This window comes from Danio aesculapii, chromosome 22 (assembly GCF_903798145.1).
Source record: "Danio aesculapii chromosome 22, fDanAes4.1, whole genome shotgun sequence".
NCBI classification, from domain to species: Eukaryota; Metazoa; Chordata; class Actinopteri; order Cypriniformes; family Danionidae; genus Danio; species Danio aesculapii.
In genome coordinates this window covers 10,730,050-10,743,507 of record NC_079456.1, presented here as the reverse complement: position 1 = coordinate 10,743,507, position 13,458 = coordinate 10,730,050, and the positions used below count along the sequence as shown (strand labels likewise).

Here is a 13,458-nt window from a genome sequence, read left to right as displayed (position 1 = left end):
CATCTTTCACTTGGTTATTTCAGTTTCAGTATTATTTTTTTCTATAATAGAAGTCAGTGGGTCCCAGCAAATAGCATGAGAAAGAAACTCTTAAACATTTCAAACCACATGAGGTAGAGATGTATGATGAGGTAATTTTCATTTTTGTGTAAACTACTTTTAATAGTCATTTCAATTCTGTTGCTAGTTCACAGTCACCATCTAGTGATTTCTCCAATAGTATCTGTATGCAGCCTTTATGAAGCAAGCTGCGATTGCATCTGTCAGACACAATGCACTCAATGGACCAAGTCGGAGTACTCACTCTGGTCCCTTGGACTCTGAGCTGGTTGGGGAAATTCTAAATTGAACTAAAACAATCCATTACAATTGGCTTAAGATTGGTAACCAAAATTTGGGACATTGCAACCTGCAAAACCTGGGTAGTTTAAAAAGAAAACAAAACAATGCACTCAATGGAGCTAGTGATGTCACAGTGACGGGTAGGGTAAGGGGTGGGGTTATGTGAGCCCATTTAAAAGCATTGCATGCAGCTCTCAGATTGCATCTGCACCGAGTCTGCAGCCAGACCCGATTTTTCTGAAACTGGTTTTGGTTGGCCACATTTCCTGTACAGAAACCCCTCATTAAAATTGTGCTTGGTTCTGGGATTTTGCTCGGTGCCATTCCTGTTTAATGCTCTTTTTGGGGGAAAAGTTAACTAAAATTATGTTTGTTAAATATCATCAATTACAAATGACAGTGAATTGTTGAACTTTACCAAAAGAGTCATCTATATTCAAGGCTTAATCATTAGGCCTTCATCTCAATTGACTCTTTGTTCTCACTCTGGGAACTTAAGGTCATTTTTAGCCATTCTCTATGCTTTTTTGAGCTTTATTTCCTCTGAGTGACTCATATGAGCTTCAAACTATTTTCTCTCGTCTTGCTTCTGTGCCATCACGTTTCTTTGCAACTTCCTCAGCATGTGTGTGTGTGTGTGTGTGTTCCTGTTCAAGATAACAGCCAATCATTTTTACAGATTCTAGAGTCGGTTTCTGGTAAATTTCATCTAAATGACTTGTTGTGTTCAAACTGATAGATTTCTGTGATGAAGGATGTTGTTTTCACTTAATGCTGTGACCTATTTACATTTGTTGTTACAGGTCATGTGATTGTTTGCAGCTTTTCACCCACAAACAGTGTTTCCAGCTCGAGTTCTGCATCTCGTATCTCCATTAATAGTCAACCGTGCCACATCTAACCATCAAACACCACAGCGCATCTCATCTGGAGCAGGTACAGTAATGTGTCACAGTGCATGAAGCGGCTAGCGTTTGATCTGTGCATTTTAAAAATAGACCTCGTGCAGGTTGGCTCGGGTGCAAACCAGTACAAAGAAACATTCTGAAGTGTTTATAAAAGTACTATTTATACATTTATTATGTTTTATGCTAATAAAATATAAATATTATGTATATTAAAGTCATCAAATGATTTTTTCCCCATGGTTTAAATAAAACACGATTTCCTCCTAGGCCTAAAAAAATGTAAATTTTAAATCGGACCCACAAAAATGTGTCAAGCTGTGATAATGGAAACTTGAATAAACATTTAGATCAGCTGCTATTCTGTACAGTAACATATAGTATTTAATGCTAGTTTTGTGTCTAAATTAATTGATATATTTTTCACATTGTTATATTTGATTGTTTTAAAGTTATTTGATTCTACTTTAGCCTTTGTCAAGTGCTTGAATGGTGTAACGGACTAATGGACTACAGGAATGTTATATTACTCCCTGTAAACTTATCAAAACTTGATTAGATTTAGTTTATTTGTCTTTTTGGTAATATAATTATCCTAAAATGGAGATTTGATTTAAAGCTGTTATCTCTTGATTATGGTTTTAGAGGGCAAGATGCATTAGATGTTTGATGGTCTGTCTTGAAAAATGAATCAGGTGGTTTATTTCTTCCAATGAATATGAAGAAGTCACAACAACACCTTTACCTTTGCTGCAGAAGGGTGGAAATTAAAATAGCTTTTAATTGTTTTTCTATGAAAATATGCAATAGTTGGACATTTCTGACCACTGTAGAATTGTTAGTCATGGAAAAACTATCAAAACAATTGGTTTATGGTGTTTTAAGTGTTACGCCATATTTAAAATGTAAATTATTATGTCTGTTGCCCCCTCATGTGGTGTTTATATATATATAGTGTATACAATACGAGTTTGAACAAAGATTTTATTAGACATAAAATAAGACATTGGTGTAAATGTTTTAAGATAACTGATAAAACAGTTCTATACACACTTATATAATCACATTAAAAACAACTTCAATAATTTCCATATAAAGCATAAACATCCTTGTATTTTGATGTTTTATTGAATAAAATGTTAATATTGTTCCTTCATTAGCTTAGCAGCTCTCAGTATTGACCAAAGATTTCAACATTTGTTTAAAAAAAGACATTAGTGCTAATCTTTTGAGGTCTTTGTACCTTTCATTCATTCATTCATTCATTCATTCATTCATTCATTCATTCATTTTCTTTTCGGCTTAGTCCCTTTATTTATATGGGGTTGCCACAGTGAAACGCACATGCTTTACCCTTCCAGCCGCAACCCATCATTGGGAAACATCAATATACACACATTCACACACATACACTTTGGACATTTTAGCCTACCCAATTCACCTGTACCACATGTCTTTGGACTTGTGGGGGAAACCGGAGCACCCGGAGGAAACCCTAGTAAATGCGAGGAGAACATGTAAACTCCACACAGAAATGCCAACTAACCCAGCCGAGGCTCGAACCAGCAACCTTCTTGCTGTGAGGCAATCGTGCAACCCACTAATAGTCTACAGTTACTTGCCAATATTAAAATATAATATGCGACCCGAACCACAAAACTAGTCATAAGTGTTCATTTTTGTAAATTATATAATATTATTTTATACATTGCATGAAACGTCACATTTTCATTGGTGTATGGTTTGTTCGGGTGGCAATATCTAGAGTCCGAGGGTTAAAAATACTGATACAATCACATTCAAATTCTCAACAATGCATATTAATCAAAAATTATCTTTTGATACATTTATAGTGGGATCATGTCAAAAAAATCTTCAGGCAACATGATCTTTACATAATGTTCTAATCATTTTTGGCATAAAGAATAAATATATTAGTTTGACCCATAACGATGCAACATAAGAAATAAGGCATTGTGCTCCAGGGTCATATATAATCTTAATAACAACAAACTCTACAGGCACTTTTGAGATCAGCCTTTACAGTACTGCTGTCTATTGAATTTGATAGTTTACTGTAGTCTTCGTGTCCACATCCAGCAATGATTTCTGTTAGAGACAGAAACGTGTCACAAAAATAGCTTATTTGATGTATAACTAAAAAAAGGTTTATTGATGGAGTTGAAACCAAAACATAAAAAGAACAAGCAGACATTAGGCTAGACAGAGCCCTTTAAATTGATTGTAATCATCTAGCTGCTTCAAAAATACAGACATCAATATCAGGAAAAGATAGCAACCATATTGAGTCATCCTGTAAGTGCATCCATATTTATTTTGGGCATCTGAGGTAAAAGTGCAGATTCACTTACCCTGTCTGTGCAAAATGTTGTTTCGACTTCCTCACAAGCCCGACCTGTTTCAACAATAATAGTCATAATGTTCAAATTTCAAAACATTGTAGTGAAAAGAAATTGTGGTTATTAAGCCAGAATTCCAGCACGTTTTTTAAAACAGATATAATTTTGGCCCAGAAATATTGATATAACTTAACAAACTTAATGAATAAGTTAATACTTGCCCTCGTTTCTCAACTGTTTCCATTTCCTCCATTAAAAGAATTGCATTCCTGCAACCAACACAGACAGGACCAACGGTATCACAACGCAAACTGCTACTCCCACTGAATATTTATGCTGTGTGAGCAAATATCCGACCACTAATTACATAAATATACCTTCGTATCTCTGACAGATATGACTGATGTTCAGATGTGTGGTGTGGTTTGTGATGGTGTTGTTGACCACACAGCTGTAGGTGTTTATATCCTGATATTCCACCTCCAGAAGTAGAGAGAGACTGATGCTGAGATCAGACACACTGATGCTGGACAATACACTGTTTCCTTTGTACCAGGAGAGACTCACAGTGCTCACATTCATCACTGAACACAACATTCAACAATTGGAGTCTGATGAGGATGGTGAACAGTTTGAACAGTTACTGGTTATGACAGGAAAAGGAAGATGAGCTAGAAATATTGGGAAAATGTAAAATTACAATGTTGCACTTAAATAAGAAACAACTCATCATTTAAATTTGAGTTCATCATCATTTTAACAAAATCAAAACTTTTGTTTAAATTATTTGTATTGTGAATTTCATGTTGTGTGGGGTATAAAAGTTCAAAAGTTAAAATAAAATAAAAAAGTTCAATTACAAAAAAACAAACCGTTGAAACATTTATAAAGGTACTCTAAAAGGGATTGTTCACCAAAATCATCATTCAACTTTCCCTCAAGTGGTTTTAAAGGGCACCTATGGTGAAAAATCTACTTTTCAAGCTATTTGGACAGAAATGTGTGTAAGTATAGTGTATAAACTGTCATATTGGGGTGAAATAAACACACCCAGTCCTTTTTTTTTTTTTTTTTCAAATTTAGCAACATAAAAACGGTGGACCAATTGGAGCTGTTTTCAGATCGACCGCAACTTCACGTAGGAGAGCGGTCCCCCCGCCCATCAATATTGATTGACAGCTGCGCGCATTAACATGTCCGGTAGTCACGTGTATAATCATATAATCAAGACAGGACGAGCACAAAGCAGCCGGGAATAAAAGGCGTGTTCAGTTCGCTAGGATCATCAATCATCATCAAATGTGATCAAGAGTGAGTTTCACAAGTTTAAAATGTTTTAAAACAGAGCATGTGTGTAATGAATTACAGCGATTCACTTCAGATTCACTTAATCAGCACAGCTGCGTGTCAGAACAATTATAAAGGAAGACGCTTCAATCTCGATTTGTGGACGTTAAATCGGGTTTATTTTGTACATTAACATAACAGATATCCATACAGCAGTGGATATTACCAGTATCATGTCATATATGCGTGCAAAACGAGTGCAAAGCTAAACGCACTCTCTCTCTCTCTCTCTCTCTCTCTCTCTCTCTCTCTCTCTCTCTCTCTCTCTCTCTCTCTGTGTGTGTCTGTGTGTCTGAGCTATGTGTGTGTGTGTATGTGTGTGCGCTATGTGTTTGTGTCCTCGCTGTGTGTGTGCGTGAACTTTGTAATGACATTGTGTGTGACTCATTGTTGCAAATCCACAAAAATGCATCAAATACTGATTGTTAAAGTTCTTACTGTAGTATTTCTCACACACGTTACGTGAGATCTGCTTGCTGAGGCAGCCCAGGGCGGCGATTGCTGACAGGCACGTGGGAACGGTGGGCGGGGAGGACTAGCCTTAAAGGGCCAGTACAAAAAAACAGCAAAAACTTTTTTCCAGCTATAATATAGACACCTCAAACAGCTATAATAAATAATCTGATGGGTGTTTTGAGCTGAAACTTTACAGACACATTCTGGGGACACAAAATACTTATATTAAATATGAAAAAAGGGGTAACCTATGTGCCCTTTAAACCTTTTATGACATTCTTTATGAGACAAAAAAAGAAGATATTTTTAAAAATGCTGGTTGCTGGGACCCATATTTTCAAAATATCTTCTTTTGTGTTTATCTTCCTCAAATAGGCTTTGAACAAGTGAATGATGACAGAATTTTTATTTTGGGTGAATTTATCTCTTGATCGTACCCACCACACACAGTAACTGTAAAAGTCTTGATTGAGACTGCCCTGTTGTTGCGAATCAGTTTATAAAGTCCAGAGTGTTCAGTTCTGATGTTTTTGATGATCAGGGATCCAGTGTGATAGTCCATCTGCAGTCTGTCTTCAAATACCACATTAGGATATATGTAGATGTTCTTCCCCTTGAATTCAGCTGTAATAGTGTCTAAATTATTGATTTTATGCACCCACATTATCTCATCTATCTGTCCACTTAACATTTTATCTGTGCTTAGAGTGATAGATTCGCGCTCCCTCACGGACTTCACTTCATCTGTGTAAACAAATGTATCTGAAATGAAGAAACATTTAAAAATATGTATTAATACTTTTGGCAAGAGTGAATATCATATGGCCCAATCCACTAAAGTAAACGGCCAAACATTGTTTTTGTATGTTTGGGAATATAACTTTAATACCTTCCTTTCATTCGCTCAGCTGCTGTTGGTTGTTCATTATTTATACAGGTGCTATTGTTAAAGCAGGTGTCTATTATTTAGACAGGTTTACAGATGACGAGCTTCAAGGTTCCACACTGTAAAAAAAAAAAAAAAACTGTTGCTTCCCTAAACAAATGTTTTAGTTGGATTGGGTTACCTTTTCTAGTCATGTCAATTTAAAAATACCAACTAAAAATATTGCATTAAACTGCATAATTTGTATTCTTGAAACCTGATTAATGTACTAAAATAGGTTAAAATAAGCCAAACGTATCAAACATTTACAATAAATATAATAATATAATAATTCTGCTTATTCTATTATTTTCAATTATGTTTAAAACGGTCATTTCCTGTAGAGGCCTGGTGTATTTATGTCTGAAAAGATAACACAGATAACTTGAAGTCAATCAAATATGACATATATGCAGTTGAATTTTTTTTGCTTTTTCAAATATTTCCCAAACGATATTTAACAGAGCGCGGAAATTTTCCTTGTCTCTGATAATATTTTTTCTTCTGGAGAAAGTATTGTTCATTTTTTTTGGCTAGTATAAAAGCAGTTTTAATTTTTTTTAAAACCATTTTAAGGTCAAAACTATTATCCCCTTTAAGCTATATTTTCCCCCTATAGTCTACAGAACAAACCATCGCTATACAATAACTTGCCTAATTACCCTAACCTGCCTAGTTAACCTAATTAACCTAGTTAAGCCTTTAAATATCATTTTAAGCTGTATAGAAGTGTCTTTAAAAATATCTAGTCAAATATTATTTACTGTCATCATGACAAAGATAAAATAAATCAGTTATTAGAGATGAGTTATTAAAGCTATTATGTTTAGAAATGTGTTGAAAAAAATCTCTCTGTTAAACATAAATTGGGGAAAAAATAAGCAGGGGGGCTAATAATTCTGACTTCAACTGTAATAAATAAACAACTGAATAAACTCACCACTTGAGAACCAAACCCACAGACTGACGAAAAAAGATTTACGAATCATATTCTTGAATCTCTTCATTTCCATATATAAAAACATTTAGCCTGGAGTATGTTTGTTGATCCAAAAACCTTTAACAAATTAGGCTAATACTGCAATGAGTCCTACAAAAATCCACATTAGCCAAGTATCGTTTACCAAGTATCAACAGTTTTGCAAAATAAAGCCTGTTAGTCTAGAACAGGGATGGGCAAACGCGATCCTGGAGGGCCGGTGTCCCTGCGTAGTTTTGCTCCAACCCTAATCAAACACACCTGCTTGTAGCTTTCTAGTGATCTTAAAGACACTAATTAGGGTGTTAAGGTGTGTTTGATTAGTGTTGGAGCAAAACTCTGCAGGGACACCGGCCCTCGAGGATCAAGTTTGCCCATGCCTGGTCTAGAATGTACGTGCAAAGGCTTTGATAAAAATAGCTAGTGATCTGTCTGTTCCTGAGACTTTGTTAAAATTAGATAAGATTACGAAATACAGAACTCAAAATGCACTTCTTGGTGTTCAGTCATTAATTTTTAGCTGAAAATGGAGGAAAACTTCTCATTAGCCCTGCCCCTTCTCTTCTCATGGGTCTTATCATCATCATCATTATCATCATACTGAGCGAGATCAACAGTAAACTTTTACTAACCTTTTTTTTATGTAGGCCTACCTTGCAGTAACTATATGGGCATTAAAAGAAATACATTGACACAAACAGGATGAAGATGTGCAATGTGACATAGCCCAGAGATTTTATGCAAGATTACCTGTTCAGCTTGTGGTTTGCCGCTTCTCCATACCTTCTTAACTTCTTCCTGTCATGATCTTGTCAGAGTACAGTTATAAAAGTGATCGTTAAGTGGTGATAGCTAAAGATGATAAAATATAGCCTATTTTGGTTAATGTGCTCACATTAATGTGAACGGGATGCTGACAGGAAGTGCGGATCCAAATGCAGGTTTATTGAGTGGTCAGGCAAGCAATGGTCACAATCAGGAGCAAAGAGATGAATGCAGGCAAATCCAGAGTCATAACCAAATACACAGGCGATAGGTCAGTACAGGCAGGAAGCATACAACGTAAACAAACAAGCAAAACAAAGCAAGGGTTAAACACAGAAGGCAAGGAAAATGCATCGTAATGTTCACAATCAGTATAACAAGACTCAGCGCTGATGTGTGTGTGTGCGCTGCATAAATAGTCCATGTAATTAGTCTTTGATAATCCTCCGGCTGTATGTTTGCAATCAGTCAGAATCAGGAACCGGTGTAAGTGTGTGTGGTGCATGACTGGATCTGTAGTCCATGTAACAGCGGATTTGTTGTTCATTAGCAAACTGTGTGTTTACCAGCAATCTGCACAGGCTGGATCGCTGGTGATCATGACAACTTTACCCTTCCATGGCTGATAATACCCAATGCAACCCTTAATAAAGGCAATAATCCAAGTGAAATCATTTGAGTTGAAAGAGTTTTACCTCACGCTTGTGGATCTGTAGTCTAGATTAAGTCTATCAAATACAACACCTTCTGAAAAAAAATGCTTAAACCAACCCAAGCTGGTTTCTGCTAGTTAACTAGCCTGGTTTAAAAGGGAGTTTGGCCATTTCCAGCTTGCTGGAATGACCAGCTAAAACCAGCTTGACCAGACTAAAATGGCCAAAACCAGCCTTGAAATGGCCAAATCCCTCTAAAACCAGGCAGGTCGACCATCTTAAACCAGCCGTCCAGCTTAGAATGGTTTAAGATGTTTTATTTTTAGTAGGGACGGAATGAAAAGTTACATTTTTGTATCATTTGCACATCGCCTAAACCAGTGGTTCCCTACCTTTTTTTTGCCTGAGACCCCCTTTTCCCCCAGAAAATATTGTAAGGCCCCCCTCCACATTTAATGATATTATCGCTCATAAGTTTTGCAGTAATGATTACAAAAAATGTTGTTTTCAAACAAACGGTATGTTTATTCCTATATCTAGATATGTTTATGCACAAATAATAGCCTAATGTTTCTCAGAGATGGGTTGCAGCTGGAAGGGCATTCACTGCATAAAACATGTGCTGGATAAGTTGGCGGTTCATTCCGCTATGATGACCCCGGATTAATAAAGGGACTAAGCCGAAAAGGATATGAATGAATGTAATGTAAGATTAATGTAATGTAAGATATAAAAGCAAAACATTAGTAGGCCATTTGTAACTGAAAAACGTAAGCCTTTGGCTTTTAAACTGGCCCTATTTAAAATTCAATAGCAAAAATATCAGTATTCACATTGGTGTATAAGGGAAAAAATAATATAGGCTATTACAATTTAATACTTGCATGTTATTTGTTATGCTCTATCAATTAGTGTGAGGATCTCTGCGAGGCGAATCAGTGAGACTGTCTTTTTTGTGGAGGACGGATTACAAATTTGTCCATTTTTGGTCGCTTGACAATTTTACTGCAGGGGAGGGGGGGCAGGGATGTTTCATATGCGACCATCAACCCGTTTTCTCAGAGGATCACAAACTGACAAAACATTGCTGTCGCCCTGATACAAGTTTTATTTATGGAGAAAAGTCAGATCACTGCAGTGGTTGAGTGTTCTGTGTTTGTCTGAGAAAATTGAAAATTAGTCTTACCGAAATATGAATATTCCAAACAAGCTGAAGCTGATCGCTCAATTCTTGTCACGTGACTCACGGTGCGCTTGCATCGCGGCCCGGGGTTCATTGGTGCAAGCGTTGCTTGTGCACGCAAACCACGCACCTCCATTGGAAACAACAAACTTGTGCAAACTCTAGAAATACATGATATGCCGCCGTCATTTGCAATCTCCATCAGTTGATCTTCTTGCACAGCCATAGTTGATTCACCTGATTTGTTGACAAGTGGGTTGCGGATCTACTACTTGGCGGTTCGCAGGTCCTTCACTTGGCCTTTTTCCTTAGCAAAGAAACTTTCTAAAGACGTCTGTTTCTACTCATTTTGCTGCTTGTGGGTTAAATTTTGGTGCTCAAGTGACCGAGACATAGGTGAGAGAATATGCAAATTATTCAAAATAAAAGACTTTTCAAAATAAAAGATCTGTCAGACTCAGATAATAAATAAAACGGAAATAATTAATGATTTCTTGTGCAGCTTGGTACCAATTGATCCACGGACCGGTGGTTGAGGACCACTAAGCTGGGGGATAAAATGAACTAATGCAACATGATCATTCTAATTGCCCACTGCTAAGATTTTTTTATAAATATGACGCGACCCCCCCACAAAGCTCGCTGAGGCCCCCTTGTGGGCCGCGACTCCCCCCTGTTGGGAACCGCTGGTCTAAACCACAAATCCATCGTGTCCTACTTTGAAAAGACAAGGCAAGTGTTCTAATGTTATTAAAAAAATATGTTGTTTAAAGATGAGGAGATTCCCCACAATGTGTAAAAGCTCTATGAATGTCCGGAAAACTGCTATATAAATGTAAGGAATTATTATTATTAAATAGGTTCTAATATCCAAAGTACCCAAGATGACTAAAGGAGTAGTTCACACAAACACAAAATTCTGCCATTATTTACTCACCTGTCATTTGTTTAAAATCTATTTGAGATTCTTTCTTCTGTTGAACACAAAGAAGATGTTGATTTTTTTTTTTATTATAATTTTTGCAGACAGAAAAACAAAGAACAGACAGACAAACCCATCATGAAACAAAAATCTGAGCAAAATGTAAAATAAGGCAGGAAACAAGAGAAAATAGCGACATACAAAACATATATGACCTACAAAAAGACACAGCAATGGATGAAGAGAGAAAAAAAAACTTACAAATCTTCAGAAATTAAACGACACTATTAGTCTTTATGGTGTTTCGGAAAAAAAAGACTGGATCCCACATTTAATCAAATTTCGCAGAGTTAAGAAGATATATGTTTAAATGCTTTGTAGGGACTGATTGACCCATTTGAGCAAAGACAAAGAGCATTCTTCAGAATATTTTCTTGTGTGTTCAGCAAAATAAATAAACTTATAAATTCATAGAGGTTAGGTAAGTTTAGTTTCATTTTTGGGTGAACTATCCCTTTAATAGTTAATGCGATTTCATTTCCGTCATCGCTATTTCACACTATCTAGTGATTTTCTGACACTTGGTTTTTGGTTGGCCACACTTCCTGTAAAGAACCTCTTCAAGAAAAGGGTGTATCTGGGACTTATGCTCAGCACCGTTTTTGTTTAAAGCTGTTTTTGGGCAGAAAAAGCACAGTAAACGTTGTTTGTTGAACACCATTCATGTTCATGTTAGTTTTACTACAAGTGATATTATGAATTGTTAAAATTTACCACAAGAGTTTTCTATATTTAAAGCTTCAATATTAGGTATTCATCTCAGTTGACTCTTTGTTGTCACTTATGAGAACTCAAGGTCATTGTCAGCCATTCTCAATGCTGAGCTTTATTTCCTGTGAGCAACTCGTATGAGTTTCCGTCAACTATTTTCTCTCGTCTTGCTTCTGCTCCGTCACGTTTCTTTGCAGCTTCCTCAGCGTGCGATCGTGTTCCTGTTCAAGATGACAGACAGTCATTCTGACAGATTTTAGAGTCAGTTTCAGCCAAAAGTTCATCTGAATGACTTTAAGGTGATAATTCTGTGAAGTATGTTGTTTTAACTTAATGCTTGACATATTTACTTCTGTCATGACAGGTCGTGAGCTTTTTACCCACAAACAGAGTTTCCAGGTCATGTTCTGCATCTCGTATCTCCTTTAGTAGTCAACCGTACCACATCTAAGCAAAGACCACAGCGCATCACATCTAGAGCAGGTACAGTAATGTGTCACAGTGCATGAAGCGCATCCGTTTGATCCGTCAGCTCAGATGCAAAACAGTAATAAGAAACATTCTGAAGTATTTATAAAAATATTTCTTCACATTCATTATGTTTTATATCTGGACACACAACAGTTCTTTAACAGTTATGAACTTGCATTTGCATTTCTTATGTAGTTTAGTTCATTATTATCTCAGCCTGTTTTAGCTATTTAAGGAACTGAGACCAGACATTCTTCAGTTCTTTTCTTCATTTCATTTTGAATAACAAGTTCAAGTTTGGAGTATGTGTGGTACTTTTTTAAAGTTTACATTATCGCTGTCTCTGCGCTCATGTAAATAGCATAGCACTGAATCGTGACAGCTTCCCATGAATCTTTTCAAATACAACACACTGCAGGGGCGTTGCTAGTATATATACTGTATATATATATATATATATATATATATATATATATATATATATACATACAGTCAGAATTATTAGCCCCCTCTTCAAATTTTTTCTTCTTTTTTAAATATATACCAAATTATCTTTAACTGAGCAGGGACATTTTCACAGTATGTCTGATAATATTTTTTTCTTCTGGAGAAAGTCTTATTTGTTTTATTTTGGCTAGAATAAAAGCAGTTTTTAAATAAATAAAAAAAAATAATAATAATTTTAAGATCAAAATTATAAGCCCCTTTAAGCTATATATTTTTCTGAAAGTCTACAGACCAAACCATCATTATACAATAACTTGCCTAATTACCCTAACCTGCCTAGTTAACATAATTAACCTAGTTAAGCCTTTAAATGTCACTTTAAGCTGTATAGAAGTGTCTTGAAAAATATCTAGTCAAATATTATTTACTGTCATCATGGCAAAGATAAAATAAATCAGTTATAAGAAATAAGTTATAAAACTATTATATTTAGAAATGTGTTTAAAAAAAATATCTTCGTTAAACAGAAGTTGGGGGAAAATAAATAAATATATATATACTGTATATATATATACTGTATATATATATACTGTATATATATATATATGTATATATATATATATATATATATATATATATATATATATATATATATATATATATATATATACAGTATATATATATATATATATATATATACTGTGTGTATATATATATATATATATATATATATATATATATATATATATATATATATATATATATATATATATATATACTGTATATATATATATATATATATATATAACAAAAATATATATAACAAAAATATATATTTAATAAAAATATATATTTAACAAAAAAAAAAAAAAAAATATATATATATATATATATATATATATATATATATATATATATATATATAATAAATA

General features: G+C 34.9%; 1 pseudogene; it reads left to right on the top strand.

The window, feature by feature from the left end:
* Positions 1-13,458, top strand: part of LOC130216419 (gastrula zinc finger protein XlCGF7.1-like) — a 62,712-nt pseudogene that overhangs the window by 22,911 nt on the left and 26,343 nt on the right.